Here is a 20,538-nt window from a genome sequence, read left to right on the forward strand (position 1 = left end):
GTTTATCCGAGTCACCAGCCTCAGAAATTGCAGGTTAACAGCAGCACAGATTAGAGACCAGGTCAATGCCACACAGAGTTCTAGCAACAGACACATCTCTACAACAACTGTTAAGAGGAGACTTTGTGCAGCAGGCCTTCATGGTAAAGTAGTTGCTAGGAAACCACTGCTAAGGACAGGCAAGAAGCACAAGAGACTTGTTTGGGATAAAGAACACAAGGAATGGACATTAGACCAGTTGAAATCTGTGCTTTGGTCTGATGAGTCCAAATTTGAGATCTTTGGTTCCAACGACCGTGTCTTTGTGCGACGCAGAAAAGGTGAACGGATGGACTCTACATGCCTGGTTCCCACCGTGAAGCATGGAGGAGGTGTAATTGTGTGGGGGTGCTTTGCTGGTGACACTGTTGGGGATTTATTCAAAATTGAAGGCATACTGAACCAGCATGGCTACCACAGCATCTTGCAGCGGCATGCCATTCCACCCCGTTTGCGTTTAGTTGGAATATCATTTATTTTTCAGCAGGACAATGACCCCAAACACATCTCCAGGCTGTGTAAGGGCTATTTGACCAAGGAGGCGAGTGATGGGGTGCTACGCCAGATGACCTGGCCTCCACAGTCACCAGACCTGAACCCAATCGAGATGGTTTGGGGTGAGCTGGACCGCAGAGTGAAGGCAAAAGGGCCAACAAGTGCTAAGCATCTCTGGGAACTCCTTCAAGATTGTTGGAAGACCATTTCCGGTGACTACCTCTTGAAGCTCATCAAGAGAATGCCAAGAGTGTGTAAAGCAGTCATCAAAGCAAAAGGTGGCTACTTTGAAGAACCTAGAATATAAGACATATTTTCAGTTGTTTCACACTTTTTTGTTAAGTATATAATTCCACATGTGTTAATTCATAGTTTTGATGCTTTCAGTGTGAATGTACAATTTTCATAGTCATGAAAATACAGAAAAATCTTTAAATGAGAAGGTGAGTCCAAACTTTTGCTCTGTACTGTATGTCATCAGGAAAAATAAAGAAATGTTTTTGCTCTTGGAACAGGGGGAGGATCAGAGAAAGCAGAAGAATGGGAAATCATCACCTAGTGTCCAATTTTTATTATTTATTTTTCATGGCGTTTTCGGTTCTTGCCTTGCGTACTATAAGCAATTACTTTTTTTGCAGTTAAAAATGTCTCAACGAGAGTAAGCAGCTGCAAAATTTGTGCATAAAGCCCGAAGTAGACCTGATTCACCGTCCATACACTCGTAAATATTGTATGCAGCAGCTTATGTTTCTTTGCGATATAATGGATTTAAGACCGTAAGTAATTAAACAAATGTTTACTTTTCTATATAAACATTTTAGCAAACTGCGTCGGTGGCTGTTGCAGAGTATACAGAGCGGGTTCAAAGGTTGGGTTACCTATTCGGCATCTGGCTGTAACTGAGTATGTTCTGTTCATTGCATGTCAACTGTTTTAATGGTGCTGTCGACCAATACAGGTGACATATAAGTGCAACTCTCCGAGATTTAAAAAAAAGGACAAGAAATGTCTGTACTTTGAAATGAAAAAACAGGAATAAAAGGTCAATACATGAGTGATGCACACAACTAATTATATTATAGGTAAAAATAGGTCTTTATTAAACAAAATGAGACATACAAAGTATATACAATAAAAACATCTAAAAACACATATCAGGCAACAAGAGATAGACACCCCTGGGTCTGAAATAGACAAGGCAACCTTAGAGTATGTGATCTATGGCTTGAGATAGATGCCACCTATATACCCAGTTCTACTATCCTTCATAAGGTGCAAAGTGCTGAGATAATATGAAGATTCCCAAAAGAGGGGCTAGAATGCAAAAAATCTGGTAAATGTAGCCTGCGCTATCCGGGTAAACAAGCACTAGCCATATATATCAATGGGCTATCCCAAAGCAATAGTTCAGAAATCATAAGGAAAGAAAGAGGATTGCATGGAAGAATAAGAGAACATCTATATGACATCATTCACGGGTCCAATGGTCGCATCGCTCACACTTCTAAACACTTTATAACTAACCACAATAGACAAACAGCCAGTGTTTCCACCTTGCCATTGAACACAACGAAACATGTTCACAGTGGAAGCAGAGAAAAAACACTTCATAACAGAGAGGCTTACTGGATCTTTGCCTTGGACACAAGGGTTCCTTAAAGGGAACCTGTCACCCCCCCAGGCGTTTTTAACTAAAAGAGCCACCTTGTGCAGCAGTAATGCTGCATTCTGACGAGGTGGCTCTTTTAGTTCTGGGTGCTGTAACTGCCGAAATAATCCGTTTTGTAATTTGTCATAAATACCTTTTCTTCAGTCAAGGAGGCAGGCCCTTCCCCCCTGCTGCAGACGCCACACAGCCGTCACTCAAATCTTCTTGGCACCGCCCCGCAGTGTCTTCTGATTTATTCTCACTGCAGGGCTGGGATTCACAGGCAGGGCAGCTGCACAGGCGCAGTCAGCTAGACTGCATATGAGAACAGAGGACGGGCAGCGCTCACTGCGCCTGCCCAAGGCAGGAGAAAAGAGCGCAAGGCCGAAAAAAGACATTTGTCCATCCAGTTCAGCCTATATTCCGTCAGAATAATTCCCCAGATCTACGTCCTTCTAGAGAACCTAATAACTGTTGTGGTTGGGAGAAAAAGTTGATCTGTTGCATGAGGTATCAGGGCTCCCAGCTAAAGAGGGTTACACCACTCCCCTAACCACCAGGTGCTCATTGAAACTTGAATTCCAAGCTGTAAATTCTGGCCTAGACCCTGATACCTCATGCATGGCTCATGGCTGACTGCCGCTGTGTCATTTGCAAAGGGTCAATTGATGTCACTTTTCATAATGTCTGCCTCTAATTTTAGCTGTTTGGGAAGCTTTTTGTCACCTCTTAAGGTGTTGTATATATGTTTGGTTTAGCCTCCCATCGAATTTAATGGGGAAAGTTTGTCGAAACTGTCCGGCGAACGTCTAAACGTTCAGCAAATCAAACCGAACCTTACAAGGTTCACCCATCTTTACAGTATGTATGCAAAGGAAAAAAGGGAAGGGGAAAAATTCAACTCACCAGTTTGAAGCAGAAGTCCTTGTATGCAAGCTTGCTCAGGAACAAAAGTCTTGATTGACTCAGAATGAAATTCAAGCACGGAGGTGCCTGGATCAGGGCTATTATTTCGGGTATAGGTTCTTTTTCAGAACATTTTGGAGAATGGGTTGATCATTACTTACAGCCCTTAGTAGTCAACCTACCAGGTTATATGCGGGACACTAGAGCTGTCATCTCTGCTTTGGATGGTTTCAGTTGGTCTTCTTATTTATGGATGACGTGATATTGTGGGATTGTATCCCTCCATCCCACATAAAATTATCATTTCTAGTTTGACCTATTTTTTGAATAAGTACAGCCATTATAAAGAAAAAATGCAATTATTTATTATTGAGGCAACACATTTTTTACTCACACACAATTATTTTTCATTTGACAATATTTTTTTCCTACAAAAACAAGGAGTAAGTATGGGAGGAAAATGATCCCCTTCCTTGCCAAATATAACAGTTGCAGTATGGGAGGAAAAATATATTTTTAATTAAAATAATCCTTTTGCCCCAAATATTTCCTTTTTTGGTTGTTACATAGACAACTTGATATTAATTTGGAACGGTACTCCTTTGGAAATTTGTGAATTTATTAATTATATCAATGATAATGAATTCAATTTCACTTTCACTTATAATTTTTCCAAAGCGTCTATTAGTTATTTAGATATTGTACTTTCAGCAGATCTCATCACAAATACAGTTTTCATTTCACCATATAGAAAGCCTACAGATACTAATTCCATTTTACAAGCTCATTCATCGCATCCGAAACATGTTATCAGAAATATACTCAAAGGTGAACTGATCCGACTAAAAAGGAATTGCACTTCTAAAGAAACATACGAAAAAGAAGCCTCTAAAACATTGCACAGATTACGTTCCAGAGGTTATCCTGAGTGGACTCTATCTAAAGCCAAACGAATTGTGAATAATATAGATAGACAATCTTTAATTGTAAAACCCCCCCAAAAACTATAAAAAATAATTCTATAAAAAATTCTCAGAAAGTTCTTTGCAATGTTTCCACAAGAGACTTGGAAAAGCCATGCAGCATTAATTTAATTACAGAATTTAGTCCTCCGTTTGATACTATTATTAAAATAGTGAAAAAATATCTCCCAACTTAATATGGTGATACTAAACTGGCGAATATTTTGAAAAATACGCACAAGCGATTTGTAGCCAGAAAGGCTCCTTCATGGGGAGATATTCTTTCACCAAGCCTTTTTTTTAAATAAAAATGATTCAGATGTTACTAAAAACAGTAAATTCACTTCCATTGTAACAGGTATTTAATATACTATTAATACATATATGAATTGTAACACAGAAGGTCTTATTTATTTGATTGAATGCACAGCCTGCAGACTCCAATATGTTGGCTGTACAATAGGACCTTTTAAAAGAAGAATACGCAAACATTTGTCGGATGTGTCTAATGCTAATGCTCATAACATTTCTGCGGTATCTTATCATTGCAGACAATTTCATGCTGGAAAAACTAATACTCTTAGTGTTATGGACATTGAAAAGGTCTTTAAACTGAGTCGAGGTGGGGATTTCAGACGTAAGGTCTTGAACTGTGAATTCTTCTGGATTTTTAAATTGCAGACTAGAACCCCGTTGGGTCTGAATAAACGGCAAGATTTGATTTTAAAATACGATTAAAATAATTTTTTTGTCCCCCTTCTTTTTTTTTTCTTTTCTTATTCTCCTCTGCATAAACTTCAGTGGTAATATATATATATATATATATATATATATATATATATATATATATATATCTCCATTGTTAATTTGATCTGGATCACTGTATACAGTGCCTAAATGCTATTACTGCGCTTTTCTGTCAATTGCATGTGTTCCAATATTGGGACTTTTAATTAGTGCACCGTTTTTTTGTTTTTTTTTGCTTGATTCTAATTGCTGTACCTGTTGTGTGTTTAATTTTTTCTATATATGTTTTGTTGCTCTGACCATATACCATACCATGATGAAGACCTTAACAGGTCGAAACGCGTTGGTCGTATCATGTGCTCCATCATTTCCTGTACCACTATGAAACAAGGATTTTAATGGATTTGTCTAAATAAATTGAACTTTTATCCAAGTTTCATGCTGGAGATTTACTCCCCCTCTTTCATCTCTACAGTAGTTACATGCTGACTAAATGTATTCTGCTTCTCTTAATAAAAGTGAATTCAGAGAAGCCAGCTGTATCTAGTAAGGCACAAGACAGAAAGCATGCAAATTGTATACGTGAGGTCATGTGACTACCATCTCGTAGTGTGAATACCGGGGATTCGTGATAGCTTGTGTACCACACACTATACAATTAGGTAGTCTGCAGCCATGTAAAGTCTACGTCTTGCTGCCCATCTTAAAAAGGGGTAAATTATGTTCGACAATGCACACTGTCCCTCTGTCTGCATCAGTACTGTGAATGGGCTCGCTACTACATTCTCTCGAATCCTGTTTTGCTTCGGACAAAAGTCCGGATGGAGCCACTGAACATACTGTAGACTCCTACTTTATGTGAATACTTTTGAGAGATTTTCTATTTGTTTGAGGCCCTTTCAATCTGAGCAGATCTGTGGAGATCCTAGTCCTAAGACACCGACCAATCTGCTCAGAATGAAAGATCCTTAAACATTAAAAAACTAATCTAATATATAAATGCGTAGAATACTACTTCCTGCAATTTGTGCCAACTTCCGTGGCTTTGTCCGGAGCTAATGTCCGGAGCTAATGTCCGGAGCTAATGTCCGGAGATAAGTGACGTCACCAGTGTCCTACACCCAGGCAGAGCACAGGGGCCCCAGGCAGCATATGGGGCCCCAGGCAGAGCACAGTGGCCCCAGGCAGAGCACAGGGGCCCCAGGCAGCATATGGGGCCCCAGGCAGAGCACAGTGGTCCCAGGCAGAGCACAGGGGCCCCAGGCAGCCTATGGGGCCCCAGGCAGAGCACAGTGGCCCCAGGCAGAGCACAGGGGCCCCAGGCAGCATATGGGGCCCCAGGCAGAGCACAGAGGCCCCAGGCAGCATATGGGGCCCCAGGCAGAGCACAGTGGCCCCAGGCAGAGCACAGGGGCCCCAGGCAGAACATGGGGCCCCAGGCAGAGCACAGGGGCCCCAGGCAGAGCACAGGGGCCCCAGGCAGCATATGGGGCCCCAGGCAGAGCACAGGGGCCCCAGGCAGCTTATGGGGCCCCAGGCAGAGCACAGTGGTCCCAGGCAGAACATGGGGCCCCAGGCAGAGCACAGGGGCCCCAGGCAGAACATGGGGCCCCAGGCAGAGCACAGGGGCCCCAGGCAGAGCACAGGGGCCCCAGGCAGCATATGGGGCCCCAGGCAGAGCACAGTGGCCCCAGGCAGAGCACACACCAAATCGGAGGCCGAGGGGCCCCGCCAACCAAATCGGAGGCCGAGGAGCCCCGCCCACCAAATCGAAGGCCGAGCGGCCCCGCCCACCAAAGCGGAGGCCGAGGGGCCCAGCCCCGCCCACCAAAGCGGAGGCTGAGGGGCTCCGACCACCACATCGGAGGCCGAGGGGCCCCGCCCACCAAATCGGAGGCCGAGGGTCCCCGCCCACCAAATCGGAGGCCGAGGGTCCCCGCCCACCAAATCGGAGGCCGAGGGTCCCCGCCCACCAAATCGGAGGCCGAGGGTCCCCGACCACCAAATCGGAGGCCGAGGGTCCCCGCCCACCAAATCGGAGGCCGAGGGTCCCTGCCCACCAAATCGGAGGCTGAGGGTCCCCGCCCACCAAATCGGAGGCCAAGAGTCCCCGCCCACCAAATCGGAGGCCGAGGGGCCCCGCCAACCAAATCGGAGGCCGAGGGGCTTTGCCAACCAAATCGGAGGCCGAGGAGCCCCGCCCACCAAATCGAAGGCCGAGCGGCCCCGCCCACCAAAGTGGAGGCCGAGGGGCCTGGCCCCGCCCACCAAAGTGGAGGCCGAGGGGCCCCGCCCACCACATCGGAGGCCGAGGGGCCCCGCCCACCAAATCGGAGGCCGAGGGTCCCCGCCCACCAAATCAGAGGCTGAGGGTCCCCGCCCACCAAATCGGAGGCCGAGGGTCCCCGCCCACCAAATCGGAGGCCGAGGGTCCCCGCCCACCAAATCGGAGGCCGAGGGGCCCCGCCAACCAAATCGGAGGCCGAGGGGCCCCGCCCACCAAATCGGAGGCCGAGGGTCCCCGCCCACCAAATCGAAGGCCGAGCGGCCCCGCCCACCAAAGCGGAGGCCAAGGGGCCCGGCCCCGCCCACCAAAGCGGAGGCCGAGGGGCCCTGCCCACCACATCGGAGGCCGAGGGTCCCCGCCCACCAAATCGGAGGCCGAGGGTCCCCACCCACCAAATCGGAGGCTGAGGGTCCCCGCCCACCAAATTGGAGGCCGAGGGTCCCCGCCCACCAAATTGGAGGCCGAGGGTCCCCGCCCACCAAATCGGAGGCCGAGGGTCCCCGCCCACCAAATCGGAGGACGAGGGGCCCCACCTGTGAAAATTTTACTGTGAAAATACCTGATGGGCACACAAGTATGCGCCAGTATGGGTACTAAGAGCTTTTCCACATAATAATGAAATATTTTAAAATGTCATAGAACATACCAATATACATAGTTATTGATACATATTATTTATTATTTACATTATTGTTCTTAAGCAAAGAACCGTTGTTGTGGCATTTGCCACAACACGCAAAGTTGTTGTCTGATGTCTTTCATCACTCCCCTCATAAGCATGTTCATGGATCCTGTGTAACTGTACCTTAAATAACAAGAATTGTCAAGAGCTGGTGAGTGCAGCCATTTTTTGTTCTTTCTTACTATTATTTATTAATTGTATTATTCTTACATTTGAATAAATAAAGTATATATGGATTCTAGACTCCCGATTCTTTAGAATCGGGCTGCCATCTAGTAAAATATAATTAACCAGTACCCTTTACATTTTTATCTAGTCTATCTTTCTTTTCCATTTACAAAGTCACACTGGGGGTTGCAGGTTTGCTTATATGATACAAGTCTACAGTATATCACAAAAGTGAGTACACCCCTCATATATTTGTAAGTATTTTATTATAACTTTTCACGAGACAGCACTGAAGATCTGACACTTTGATACAAAGTAAAGTAGTCAGTGTACAGCTTGTATAACAGTAAAAAGTTGGTGTGCCCTCTAAATAACAACACACAGCCATTAATGCCTAAACCACTGCCAACAAAGGTGAGTACACCCCTAAATGGAAATGGCCAAATTGTGCTCAAAGTGTCAATATTTTGTGTGGCCACAATTATTTTGAATTACTGTCTTAACTCTCTTGGGGATGGAGTCCACTAGAGCTTCTCAGGTTGCCACTGTGTCATGGCCGCTGCTCCTCCTGCTTCTGCTGCTGCTCCCTCCACTTCTGCCGCTACTTACCTCTCCAGGCGTCGTGCCGTCGTTACTCCTTCTGCTCCAGGCTCCAGTCTTCCGCTTCCTCCTCACCGCTCTGGACGCCTCGTCGCCATCTCTGCCGCTGCTGTCCCTGGGGGTTCTGCTCCGTCTCCTTCCTTCCAGAGCCGCACGCTTCCTCCGTCCTCCCTTGCAGCCACTAGGGGGCCTCAGCATGGTGCACGTTCCCATCCTTTCTCCCGACTTGTGTCTGCTCCTTGCAAACCCCTTAGGTCGCGGGCACGTGCTCTTCCCTGCAGTTAACTCCTTCAGTTCCTTCCCAGCAGTCCTTGCCTCCCAATCAGCCTTCAGCACAGGATATATCAGGCAGTTCAGCCATTATGGTGGTGCCTGATTATCGTGTGCATTCCATACGTGCTTCTGGCCTGTTCCCTTTTCCGTCCTGGTTATTTTGCTGTGCCTGTATTCCTGTTCCTCTCTGATGCAAGCATCGCTGTTACTCTATCCTGTGCTTTTTCTCTCTTGAGCCGTCCCTCTTGGTTCCAGCTGTTGCGGCATCTGACTCCCTTTGGGCCTGCTCCTCACAGTCCCTGTATAGGGGTTGTTCCAAGGCTCGCTCGCCCGTTGGATCCTCAGTGCCGTGACCCAGAGGGTCCACTCTTGTTCACGTCTTCCCGACGTCACACACAGGAATCATCTTCCACTGCACCATGACGACATCACAGAGATGGTGGATGTTAGAGACCTTGTGATCCTCCACATTCTGTTTGAGGATGCCCCACAGATGCTCAATATTGTTTAGGTCTAGAAACATGCTTGGCCAGTCCAGCACCTTAACCCCCAGTTTCTTTAGCAAAGCAGTGGTCATCTTGGAGATGTGTTTAGGGTCGTTATCATGTTGGAATACTACCCTGTAGCCCATTTTCTGAAGGGAGAGGATCATGCTCTGCTTCAGTATGTCACAGTACATGTTGCCATTCATAGTTCCTTCAATGAACTGTAACTCAGCACAGCCAGCAGCACTCATGCAGCCCCAAATTATGACAATCCCACCATCATGCTTGACTGTAGGCAAAACATACTTGTCTTAGTACTCCTCACCTGGTTGCCGCCACACAACTTTGACACCATGTGAACCAAATAAGGCTAGTTTCACACTAGCATTTTGAGAAGCTGCGGAGGGCTGCGGACTTCCTCCGTGAAGCCCCGCCCTCGGCCGCACCTCCACCGCTAGCTCCACCTACTCTTCATGCGGCCTGCGTACCTATCTTTAACATTAGGTACGCAGGTCATACAGCTGTATGCGGATACTTCCGCATGCGTCGTTTTGACGATGCGAAGAAAAAAAGAAATTGCTACAAGCTGCTTCCTACGCTGGTTGCCGCGTCGTTTTGACGATGCGAAGAAAAAAAGAAATTGCTACAAGCTGCTTCCTACGCTGGTCGCCGCATCGCCAAAACGACGCATGCGGAAGCATCCGCATACAGCGGCACGACCTGCGTACCTAATGTTAAAAATAGGTACGCCGCATGCAGAAGTAGGCAGAGCTAGCGGTGGAGGTGCGGCCAAGGCCAGGGCTTCACGGAGGAATGAGGTGCCTGAATATGGCTATGACGCTGAGCATGTGCACTCAACTTCTTTGGTGGGGCCATTTCTGAGTGGGACCAGTCTTGTTAAAAAGCTGGCCACCATGATGCAGCTCTGTTTCAGGGTGTTAGCAATCGTCTTATAGCCTAGGCATCTTTATGTAAAGCAACAATTCTTTTTTTCAGACCCTCAGAGAGTTCTTTGCCATGAGGTGCCATGTTGAACTTTTAGTGAAAGTGTGAGAACGATAACACCAAATTGTACACACCTGCTTCTCATTTACACCTGAAACCTTGTAACCAGAGCCGCCATCAGGGCATTAACGGCCTTTACTGGCATATGGGCCCTGGGCCGCTGGGGCCCCCTCTGCCCACCAGGCCCCAGAGGCAGGATTTGGCCGCCTCGGCAACTTAATGTGTGTTGTCGGACGCAGATTCAGTTCACATCTACTGCAACAGTTAACAGCCGGCAGCCAATCAGAGGCCAGCAGCTGACCGACGCAAGCGTATGACATCACTGTCATGTACCGGGGTACCCACGCCTGAAATGGATGAGGGGAGCAATATGGGGGCAGGATGGGAGATAATAATAATCTTTATTTTTATATAGCGCTAACATATTACGCAGCGCTTTACAGTTTGCACACATTATCACCACTGTCCCAGATGGGGCTCACAATCTAAATTCCCTATCAGTCTTTGGAATGTGGGAGGAAAACAGAGAACCTGGAGGAAGCCCACGCAAACACGAGGAGAACATACAAACTCCTTGCAGATGTTGTTCTTGGTGGGATTTGAACCCAGGACTCCAGCGCTGCAGTGCTAGCCACTGAGCCACCGTGCTGCCCAATATGGGGCAGGATCGGAGACACCTGGGGTAGGATGGGAGCCACCTGGGGCAGGATGGGAGACACATGGGCAGGATGGGAGACACCTGGGACAGAATGGGAGACACCTGGGGCAGGATGGATGACACGTGTGGCAGGATGGATGACACATGGGGCAGGATGGATGACACATGGGGAAGGTTGAATGATACATGGGGCAGGATGGATGACACATGGGGCAGGATGGTAGACACCTGGGGCTGGATGATTACACATGGGGCAGGATGCGAGACACCTGGGGCAGGAAGAAAGCTACCTGGGGCAGGATGGGAGACACCTGGGGCAGGATGGGAGATCATATGGGACAGGATGGAAAACCATATGGGACAAGATGGTAGACACCTGGGGCAGGATGGGAGCTACCTGGGGCAGAATGGGAGACACTTGGGGCAGAATGGAAGATCATATGGGACAGGATGGGAGATCATATGGGACAGGATGGTTGACACCTAGGGCAGGATGGGAGACACCTGGAGCAGGATAGGAGATCATATGGGACAGGATGGGAGATGATAAGGGACAGGATGGGAGATCATATAGGACAGGATGGTCGACACCTGGGAAAGGATGGGAGACACCTGGGACAAGATGGGAGCTACCTGAGGCAGAATGGGAGACACTAGAGGCAGGATGGGAGATTATATGGGACAGGATGGGAGATCATATGGGACAGGATGGTCGACACCTGGGAAAGGATGGGAGACACCTAGGACAAGATGGGAGACACCTGAGGAAGATGGGAAATCATATGGGGCAAGACAGGAGATCATATAGGGCAGGATGATGACACATGGAGCAGAAGGATGACACATGGAGCAGGATGGGAGAAACCTGGGGCAGGATGGAAGACACTTGGGGCAGGATGGGAGACACAGGGGCAGGATGTGGGATATTATTAATGTAGGTGCTAATTAAGGGATATTATTACTGTTGTGCTGTATTTTATTTGTGAGGATACTGTTTTCAGTGGTGGTCCTGTTACTGTGCAGAATGAAACTGTCACTTTTTTCTTCATCTTGCGCAATGTAGAAGTTGGGGGAAAATTGGAAAATGTGCTCTAGATAACTGTGTTATTTTCTGTATAGACGAGTGATGACTGGAAGAAATGATGGCGGTCTGTGCTGGATGAAGAAGCAACTCAAAGATGAATATCTTCAACTAAAGACATCACTGGTGAGTCTCAGTGTATTACCTGTACACTTACACTATACACTGACACTATATACAGAGCTCATGTGTCTAATGTCACTGGTGATCACTGTATTACCTGTACACTGGCACTATATAGAGTTCCTGTTTTTAATGTCATTGGTAATTGCTGCATTACCTGTACACTGACACTATATACAGAGCTCCTGTGTATAATGCCACCTGTGATCACTGTATTACCTGTACACTTACACTATATACAGAGCTCCTATGTATAATGTCACTGGTGATCACTGCATTACCTGTACACTGATATTATATACTGTCAGGACTCTGAACATTTTTATTACCTTTTGTGTATTACTGCCCTTATCCAAGATGGCGTCTTTGGTCTCATGTGCACTGTGTCTTCCTGCTATAAAACTCCACCCCAGCCTTCAGTCTGTGCTAGAGTATTCTGCCTTGCATCCAGATCCTGACTCTGGTGACTCCCTGGCTATATACCTGCTCCTGTGAACCTGTGTGGTGATCCTGCTACTCTGCTCTGAGTTCCTGCTGCATACACCAGTTTCCAATAATCCTCCTTCATCTGCTGCTCGTGTTTACTTCCATCTGCATTTGCTGGACATGTAAGCTGTTGCTGCTCTGCTTAAACCTGAGATAATCAACCAGGCCTTTATGGTTGAGATAAGGCATTGCGTGAACTGCCTTATAAGCATATCTATCTGTGTTTGGACTAAAACAAGGACTTATTCATGGCAAGTATCCTCAAGAATAATTGTGCTTCATAGACTTTCTGCGTGATTGCATTTTCCTCTGAAGTTCCCTATAGACTGCTAAGCTGCGTTTAACATTTACACCAAGTGTTGTGGACTTGAGTTTCTCTCTGCACCTGTTTGAATCACCGTGTGATAATATAGACTTTACCACTTATAAAACTGTGTCCTGTAGTTGTCTTGTTCCACGCAAAGAGTCTCCTGAATTATCCCTTATAATTATTACAGGATACTCTAGCCAGAAAAGAGGAGACTGCTGGAACAATGACTGCAGAAAGCAGATTAGAGCAGGTGTTTTTCATAATTAGATCACTGCAGAAAGATGTGGAAGGTCTGCAAAAGAAGTTTGGAAGCATTGAACACAATCAACAAGTGTTTGGACAAACTTTGCAGAACTTAAGCACCCGCATGGCAGCCCAGGAAAACAAACTTGCTGGCATAGAGTCCCAGTATGGACAGGCTTTTCAGGACATAAGCACGCAAATAGCTGCACAAGCGACTTTAACCTCTGGGCAACCGCCACCAGATAGCCCACCTAAGTTGCCCCCATTCAGATTTAATGGTGATCGCGAAAAATTTAGTGGCTTTGTGAATCAATGTATGCTATATTTTGATGTGCATGCTGACCGTTTTCCTACTGATAGATCCAAAGTATTATGTGTAATAACGCAGCTGACCTCACGAGCGATCGCCTGGGCGAATCCGATGATTGAGTCTCGTGACCCACAGTTAAATAACTTGGATGATTTCTTGGCCGCTATGGCATTAATGTTTTGATGATCCTAATCGCTGTGCAACCGCTGAATCTGCTTTATTGTCTTTACGCCAGGCTGAACGTTCTGTTATTGAGTATGCCACTGAGTTAAGGATATTAGCGGTAGATACCAATTGGGACAGTTATGCACAATTGCCTATTTTTAAAAGGGGTCTGTCTAGTATTGTAAAAGATGAACTAGCTCGCTCTGAGTCACCACAAGACCTAGAAATTTATACAGCATTTTGTGCGCATAGACATTCGCCTTACTGAGAGTAGGCAGGAGAAGTTTGCTGCATATAACCGTATTTCTAACTTTTCCCTTCCTTCCAAAGAGCCTGCAGGTAAAACCTCTCGGGAGGTGGAGGAGGTACCCATGCAAATTGATTCCGTTCAGAGGCGTGAGATTAATGAGCGCCGGGAGCATCGCCTTCGTGAAAGTCTATGTTTCCACTGCGGTCAGTCTGACCACTTTTTAATCAACTGTCCCAAGTGTCCCAAGCGGCCTAACAAGGTGCTAGCAGCGATAGGAGAATATGACAACTGTGATGATGAATCTGACATCTCTGAATGTAGCCTGCCTTTAAACGCTGTATTTGCCAAGGAACATGGTATTGAAATTCAGCAAAGAGCCTCCCCAATTACCATGAAAACAGTAGATGGGTCACCTTTAATCTCTGGGCCTGTGGATCAGGAGACCGTACACCTTGAAATTTTGTTGGAGCCTAATCATCAGGAGCAACTTTCTTTCTGGCTCATTTTTTCTCCTCATTTTCCTGTGATTTTAGGCATTCCTTGGTTGCGTTCTCAGAACCCAATTATCAACTGGGAGACCAAGGAGATTATCTTTCCAACAAGGAGCAACTCAGCATTAACAGAAGCTGTCCCTGAGTCCATGGCTACGGAACCACATGTACAGGTATTTACTTTACCTTCAGCATATAAAGAGTTCTCTGACATCTGTGACAAGAAGAATGCAGATCAGCTTCCTCCACACAGGCTTTATGACTGTTCCATTGAGTTGCTTCCTGGGGTGGCTATTCCTTTTGGTAACGTATACCCTTTGGCGGCACCTGAGCTTCAAGTCTTAAAGGAGTATATTGATGAAAATCTGGCCAAAGGCTTCATACGTCCGTCTTCCTCACAAGCAGGGGCACCTATATTTTTTGTAAAAAAGAAGGATGGGACCCTGAGACCCTGTGTTGACTATCGGAAACTTAATAAGGTAACCATACGAAACCGTTATCCTTTGCCTCTGATTCCCGAATTACTGGAAAGAGTCCGCCATGCTAAGGTGTTCTCTAAACTGGATTTTCGTGGGGCTTATAATTTGGTGCGTATTCGTCCAGGGGATGAGTGGAAGACAGCATTCAGATGCCGGTATGGATACTTTGAATATCTTGAGATGCCCTTCGGGCTTTGTAACGCCCCTGAAACGTTTCAACACCTTGCCAATGACATTTTCAGAGATTTGTTGGACCAGTTTGTGGTGATCTATTTCGACGATATACTAATCTTTTCTGACTCTGTACAGGAATATGAAGAACATTTCAAAACTGTTTTAAGACGTCTGAAAGAGAACCATCTGTATATTAAGCCGGAGAAATGGAAGTTCCATCGTTCTGAGATACAGTTCTTAGGTTATATCATCTCTCCCCAGGGGCTGAACATGGAATCTGGTAAGATTCAGGCTATCCTTGACTGGCCAGTACCCAAGAACGTTAAGGAGGTCCAACGTTTTATTGGTTTTACAAATTTCTACAGACGCTTCATTCGAAATTTTTCTGATATTGTCCGTCTCATTACTTCCTTGACAAAGAAGGAAGAGCCCTTTAAGTGGTCAACACAGGCTCAAGAAGCTTTTGATCGGCTTAAGATCTGTTTCACATCAGCACCGCTGTTGATACACCCAGATCCAACACTTTCTTTCATTGTGGAGGTGGATGCTTCTGATACTGCTTTGGGGGCTATTCTCTCCCAAACAACTGGAGAGAAGGGTCTGCTACATCCTTGTGCTTTCTTTTCCCATAGACTAACCTCAGCAGAGAAGAATCATGATGTGGGAGACAAGGAATTACTGGCTATTATTGCGGCTTTCAAAGAATGGAGGCATCATCTGCAAGGAGCTGCACAACAGATCATAGTGCTAACTGACCATCGCAATTTAGAGTTCCTTAGATCCGCTAGATGTCTTTCTCCTCGTCAGGCTCGTTGGAACTTATTTTTAAATCAATTTAACTTTGTTATCTCATACCATCCAGGTTCTCGTAATGGGAAGGCTGATGCTTTATCCCAAATCCATGCTGCGGATTCAGTAACTGGAGCCCCCTCCAAGACCATTCTATCTGATGCCAATTTCATCGGAGGTATCCTTGATCAGGACTTGTGGAAGGAGTGCAGGGAGGCTTATGACGGTGATGTATTTCTGGCCAACCCACCTGTGGATATTAATCTTGTCTTTAAGGGTGGCATGTGGTTCAGAGATCGACGTATCTACGTCCCTGAGGTCGTCCGTCTGCAGATCCTCAAGTTGGTACATGACTCCAAGTTGGCTGGTCACAGGGGGGTAGAGAAGACACAAGAGTTCCTGAGCCGATTCTTCTGGTGGCCAACTTGCCTGAAGGATACCAAGGACTATGTTCTCTCTTGCGAGGTATGTGCTCGTTACAAGACTCCTCATGTGGCACCTACGGGTCTTCTACAACCATTACCTGTTCCATCCCGCCCTTGGTGGTCAATATCAATGGACTTTATTGTGGAGCTGCCTAGATCGGGGGGCATGAATACAATCATGGTGGTAGTTGATCGCCTGACTAAAGCTGCTCCTTTTGTTCCGTGCTCCGGCCTCCCCTCAGCTAAAGATACAGTGAACTTGGTTATACAGAATGTCTTTTGGTTGCATGGGGTCCCGGATAAGATCATCTCTGACCATGGAGTACAGTTCCCTTCAAGATTCTGGAAGGGGTTTTGCTCTGCACTCAATATTAATGTCTGTCTCTCTTCTGCTTACCATCCCCAGACAAATGGTCAGACTGAGCGGACCAACCAGATGCTGGAACAATATCTAAGATGCTATGTCAGCCATCTCCAGGATGATTGGTTGGAGTTGCTGCCATTAGCCGAATTTTCATATAACAATTCTTAGAGCGCCTCCACTAAATTTACACCTTTCTTTGCCAATCTGGGTTATCATCCATGTATCTTACCTAGGTCTCCAATTAATTCTCCGGTTCCGGCAGTGGAGGAAAGGCTGACTGCGATGAGGCAAAATCTGGAAGTTCTGAAGGAATCCCTGACCACAGCTCAAGAACGTTATAAGAGATCGGCTGATAGATTCCGTAAACCTGCACCCATGTTCAAGGTAGGAGATTCCGTGTGGTTAGCAACTAAGAATCTGAAGTTAAACGTTCCTTCACAAAAACTTGGACAGAAACTCATTGGCCCTTTCAAGATCAGTGGTATTGTGAGCTCTGTGGCCTGCCGGCTGAAGCTGCATAGGACTATGAAGGTACACCCAGTTTTTCATGTATCTTTACTAAAGCCTGTATCTCCTAATACCTTCCAGGGAAGTGTTGTGCCACCTCCGCAGCCTGTGGTGATTGATGGGCAAGAACAATTTGTGGTGGAGGAAATTATTGATTCCAGGATTTGCAGGAATCGGCTCCAATATCTGATAAGATGGCAGGGATATTCCCCTGAGGAAGACTCTTGGGAACCTGTGGAAAACATCAATGCCCAACAGAAGATTTCTCGTTTTCATCAGAGATTCCCTGAGAAACCAGGTCCAGGATCATCCTGAGGCCACTTCTAAGGAGGGAGTAATGTCAGGACTCTGAACATTTTTATTACCTTTTGTGCATTACTGCCCTTTTCCAGGATGGCGTCTTTGGTCTCATGTGCACTGTGTCTTCCTGCTATAAAACTCCACCCCAGCCTTCAGTCTGTGCTATAGAGTATTCTGCCTTGCATCCAGCTCCTGACTCTGGTGACTCCCTGGCTATATACCTGCTCCTGTGAACCTGTGTGGTGATCCTGCTACTCTGCTCTGAGTTCCTGCTGCATACACCAGTTTCCAGTAATCCTCCTTCATCTGCTGCTCGTGTTTACTTCCATCTGCATTTGCTGGACATGTAAGCTGTTGCTGCTCTGCTTAAACCTGAGATTATCACCCAGGCCTTCCTGGTTGAGATAAGACATTGCTTGAACTGCCTTATAAGCATATCTATCTGTGTTTGGACTAAAAAAAGGACTTATTCGTGTCAAGTATCCTCAAGAATAACTGTGCTTCATAGACTTTCTGCGTGATTGCATTTTCCTCTGAAGTTCCCTATAGACTGCTAAGCTGCGGTTAACATTTACATCAAGTGTTGTGGACTTGAGTTTCGCTCTGCACCTGTTTGAATCACCGTGTGATAATATAGACTTTACCACTTATAAAACTGTGTCCTGTAGTTGTCTTGTTCCACGCAAAGAGTCTCCTGAGTTATCCCCTATAATTATTACATATCAATAGCTCTTGTTTATAATGTCATTGGTGATCCCTTCATTACCTGCACACTGATACTATATACAGAGCTCCTATGCATAATGTTACTGGTGATCACTGTATTCCTGTTCACTATACACAGAGCTCCTGTGTATAATGTCACCGGTGATCCCTGTATTACCTGTATACTATACAGTACTCTCTGTACACTATATAAAGAAATTCTGTGTATAACGGCACATATGGTAATATTAGTATTTTGTTTTTATTAATGATCAGTATTCGGTCTCTGTGTGATGGTAATATGTGGTCTGGCCACTATGTGGTGCTATTTATCCCTTGTATGTGGTATTATTTTGTCACTGTGTGGTGGTAACATGTGGTCTGGCCATGATGTGATGGTATTAGTCCCTTGTTGTGGTATTATTGATCATTTGAAAAAATGTGCGTGGCACATTCCCTTAAAGAAAAATAAATAAACATATATCTAATAAGAGTATTGGATATTTTAAGAAATGTTTAATAGGTTAGAGTAGAGTAGGACCAAGCCAAAAGAGTCTACCGTGTCATGGTGGTGGCTTGAACAATCTTTTGGCCAAAATAAAAGCTCATGGCTGTGTATGTGATGTGGTGTTTCATGGGAACTGTTAATGGGTGATTGGTGAGGACGTGGTTTAGAAGTGGAGTTTTTCCAAGAATGGTCGGTGAGACTGTGGAAGGTTCAAGCGGTGGAGGCAGAGCTGTGGTGGAGCGTGGGTGGAATTTAAAGGGGGACAGAAAATGTTGTCAGTTTGGGGCCTTGACATTCCTGCTTGTAACACTAATGAGTCACATGACAAAAGGGAGGGAAAATGGTTAATTGGACACAATATAGAGATTTTCACTTAGAGGAGAACTCACTTTTGTTGCCAGCAGTTTAGGCATTAATGTCTGTGTTTTGAGTTATTTAAAGGGCACATCCTAAACACTGAATACTTTACATTGTATCAAAGTGTCATGTCTTCAGTCTTGTCCCATTAAAAAGTAAAATAAAATATTTACAAAAATGTGAGGGGTGTAAATACCCTTACGATATACTGTACACTGTGTTCCAAATTATTATGCACATAGAGTTTAAGAGTGATAATGTTAGAATTTTTTTGTTTGTCATTTAAACTCATGGATGGTGATGTGTGTCAGGGCTCTTTATATCACTGAAAGCAATTGCAGATACCTGTGCAAATTAGTTTGGCAGGTGTGTCCAAATAAAGGCAAGACTACTTAAGAAGGCTGTTCCACATTATTAAGCAGCCTACATTTTTTGCCAAAATGGGAAAGAAAAAGGATGTGTTGGCTGCTGAGAAGCAACAAATTGTGGAGTATTTAGGTCAAGGCATGACTACAATCAACATTGCCAAGACACTTCATTGTGATCATCACACAATCAAGAAGTATGTAGCTGATTCCCAGCACACATGTGTGCGTGCTGATAAGGAAAAATTGAGGACTCTTTCCAACAGGCAATTACGTAAGGTTAAAAGAGCAGCTGCAAAAATGCCTTGTCATAGCAGCAGACAAGTTTTTGAAGCTGCTGGTGCCTTCAACGTCTCCAGAACAACAAGATGCAGGGTCCTTCAGAAGTTTGCAGCTGTGCGTAAGCCATTCTGTCGACCACCTCTATCCACTGCACACAAGCATAAACGGCTCCAGTGGGCCAAACGATACATGAAGACTGACTTCCAAACTGTTTTGTTCACCAATGAGTGCCGTGCAACGCTCGATGGTCCAGATGGATGGAGTGGAGGATGGCTGGTTGATGGACACCCAATGAAAACACGGCTAAGGAGGAGGTGGAGTAATGTTTTGGGCTGGAATCATGGGGAGAGAGATTGTCGACCCCTTTATGATCCCTGAAGGGGTAAAGATGAACTCCATAATCTATGTGGAGTTTCCTAAACAACACTTCCTGCCATGGTTCAAGAGGAAGAACCGTGCTTTCCGCAGCAAGATCATTTTCATGCATGATAATGCACCGTCTCATGCTGCAAAAAACACATCTGCATCTCTGGCTGCTATGGGCATAAAAGAGGACAAACATGGTGTGGTCACCATCTTCCCCTGACCTCAACCCCATTGAGAACCTCTGGAGCATCATCAAAAGGAGTGTCTATGATGGCGGGAGGCAGTTCACATCTAAGCAACAGCTCTGGGAGGGTATTCTGTCCACATACAAAACAATTGAAGCAGAAACTATCCAAAAACTGACAAATTCAATGGACGAGAGAGTTCAGAAGCTTCTTTCGAACAAGGGGTCCTATGTGCAAATGTAACATCACCTAGAATAAAGTTTTCACTTGAAAACTGTTTGGTTTCATTTTGTAATAAGCTGATAATGCTTATAACTT

At 45.6% G+C, this 20,538-nt stretch overlaps 1 long non-coding RNA gene across 2 annotated transcripts in view; it reads left to right on the top strand.

Moving 5' to 3' along the window:
• LOC143807034 (uncharacterized) overlaps window positions 1-4,870 on the top strand; it is a 40,169-nt gene extending 35,299 nt beyond the window's left edge. For both annotated transcript variants that reach the window (XR_013221623.1, XR_013221624.1), the window contains 2 exons: window positions 1,173-1,310; window positions 4,602-4,870. This is a non-coding gene — a long non-coding RNA (uncharacterized LOC143807034). The remainder of the gene's footprint in view (window positions 1-1,172; window positions 1,311-4,601) is intronic.
• Window positions 4,871-20,538: the final 15,668 nt, after the last annotated feature.

Source organism: Ranitomeya variabilis, chromosome 2 (genome assembly GCF_051348905.1).
Source record: "Ranitomeya variabilis isolate aRanVar5 chromosome 2, aRanVar5.hap1, whole genome shotgun sequence".
Lineage (NCBI taxonomy): Eukaryota > Metazoa > Chordata > Amphibia > Anura > Dendrobatidae > Ranitomeya > Ranitomeya variabilis.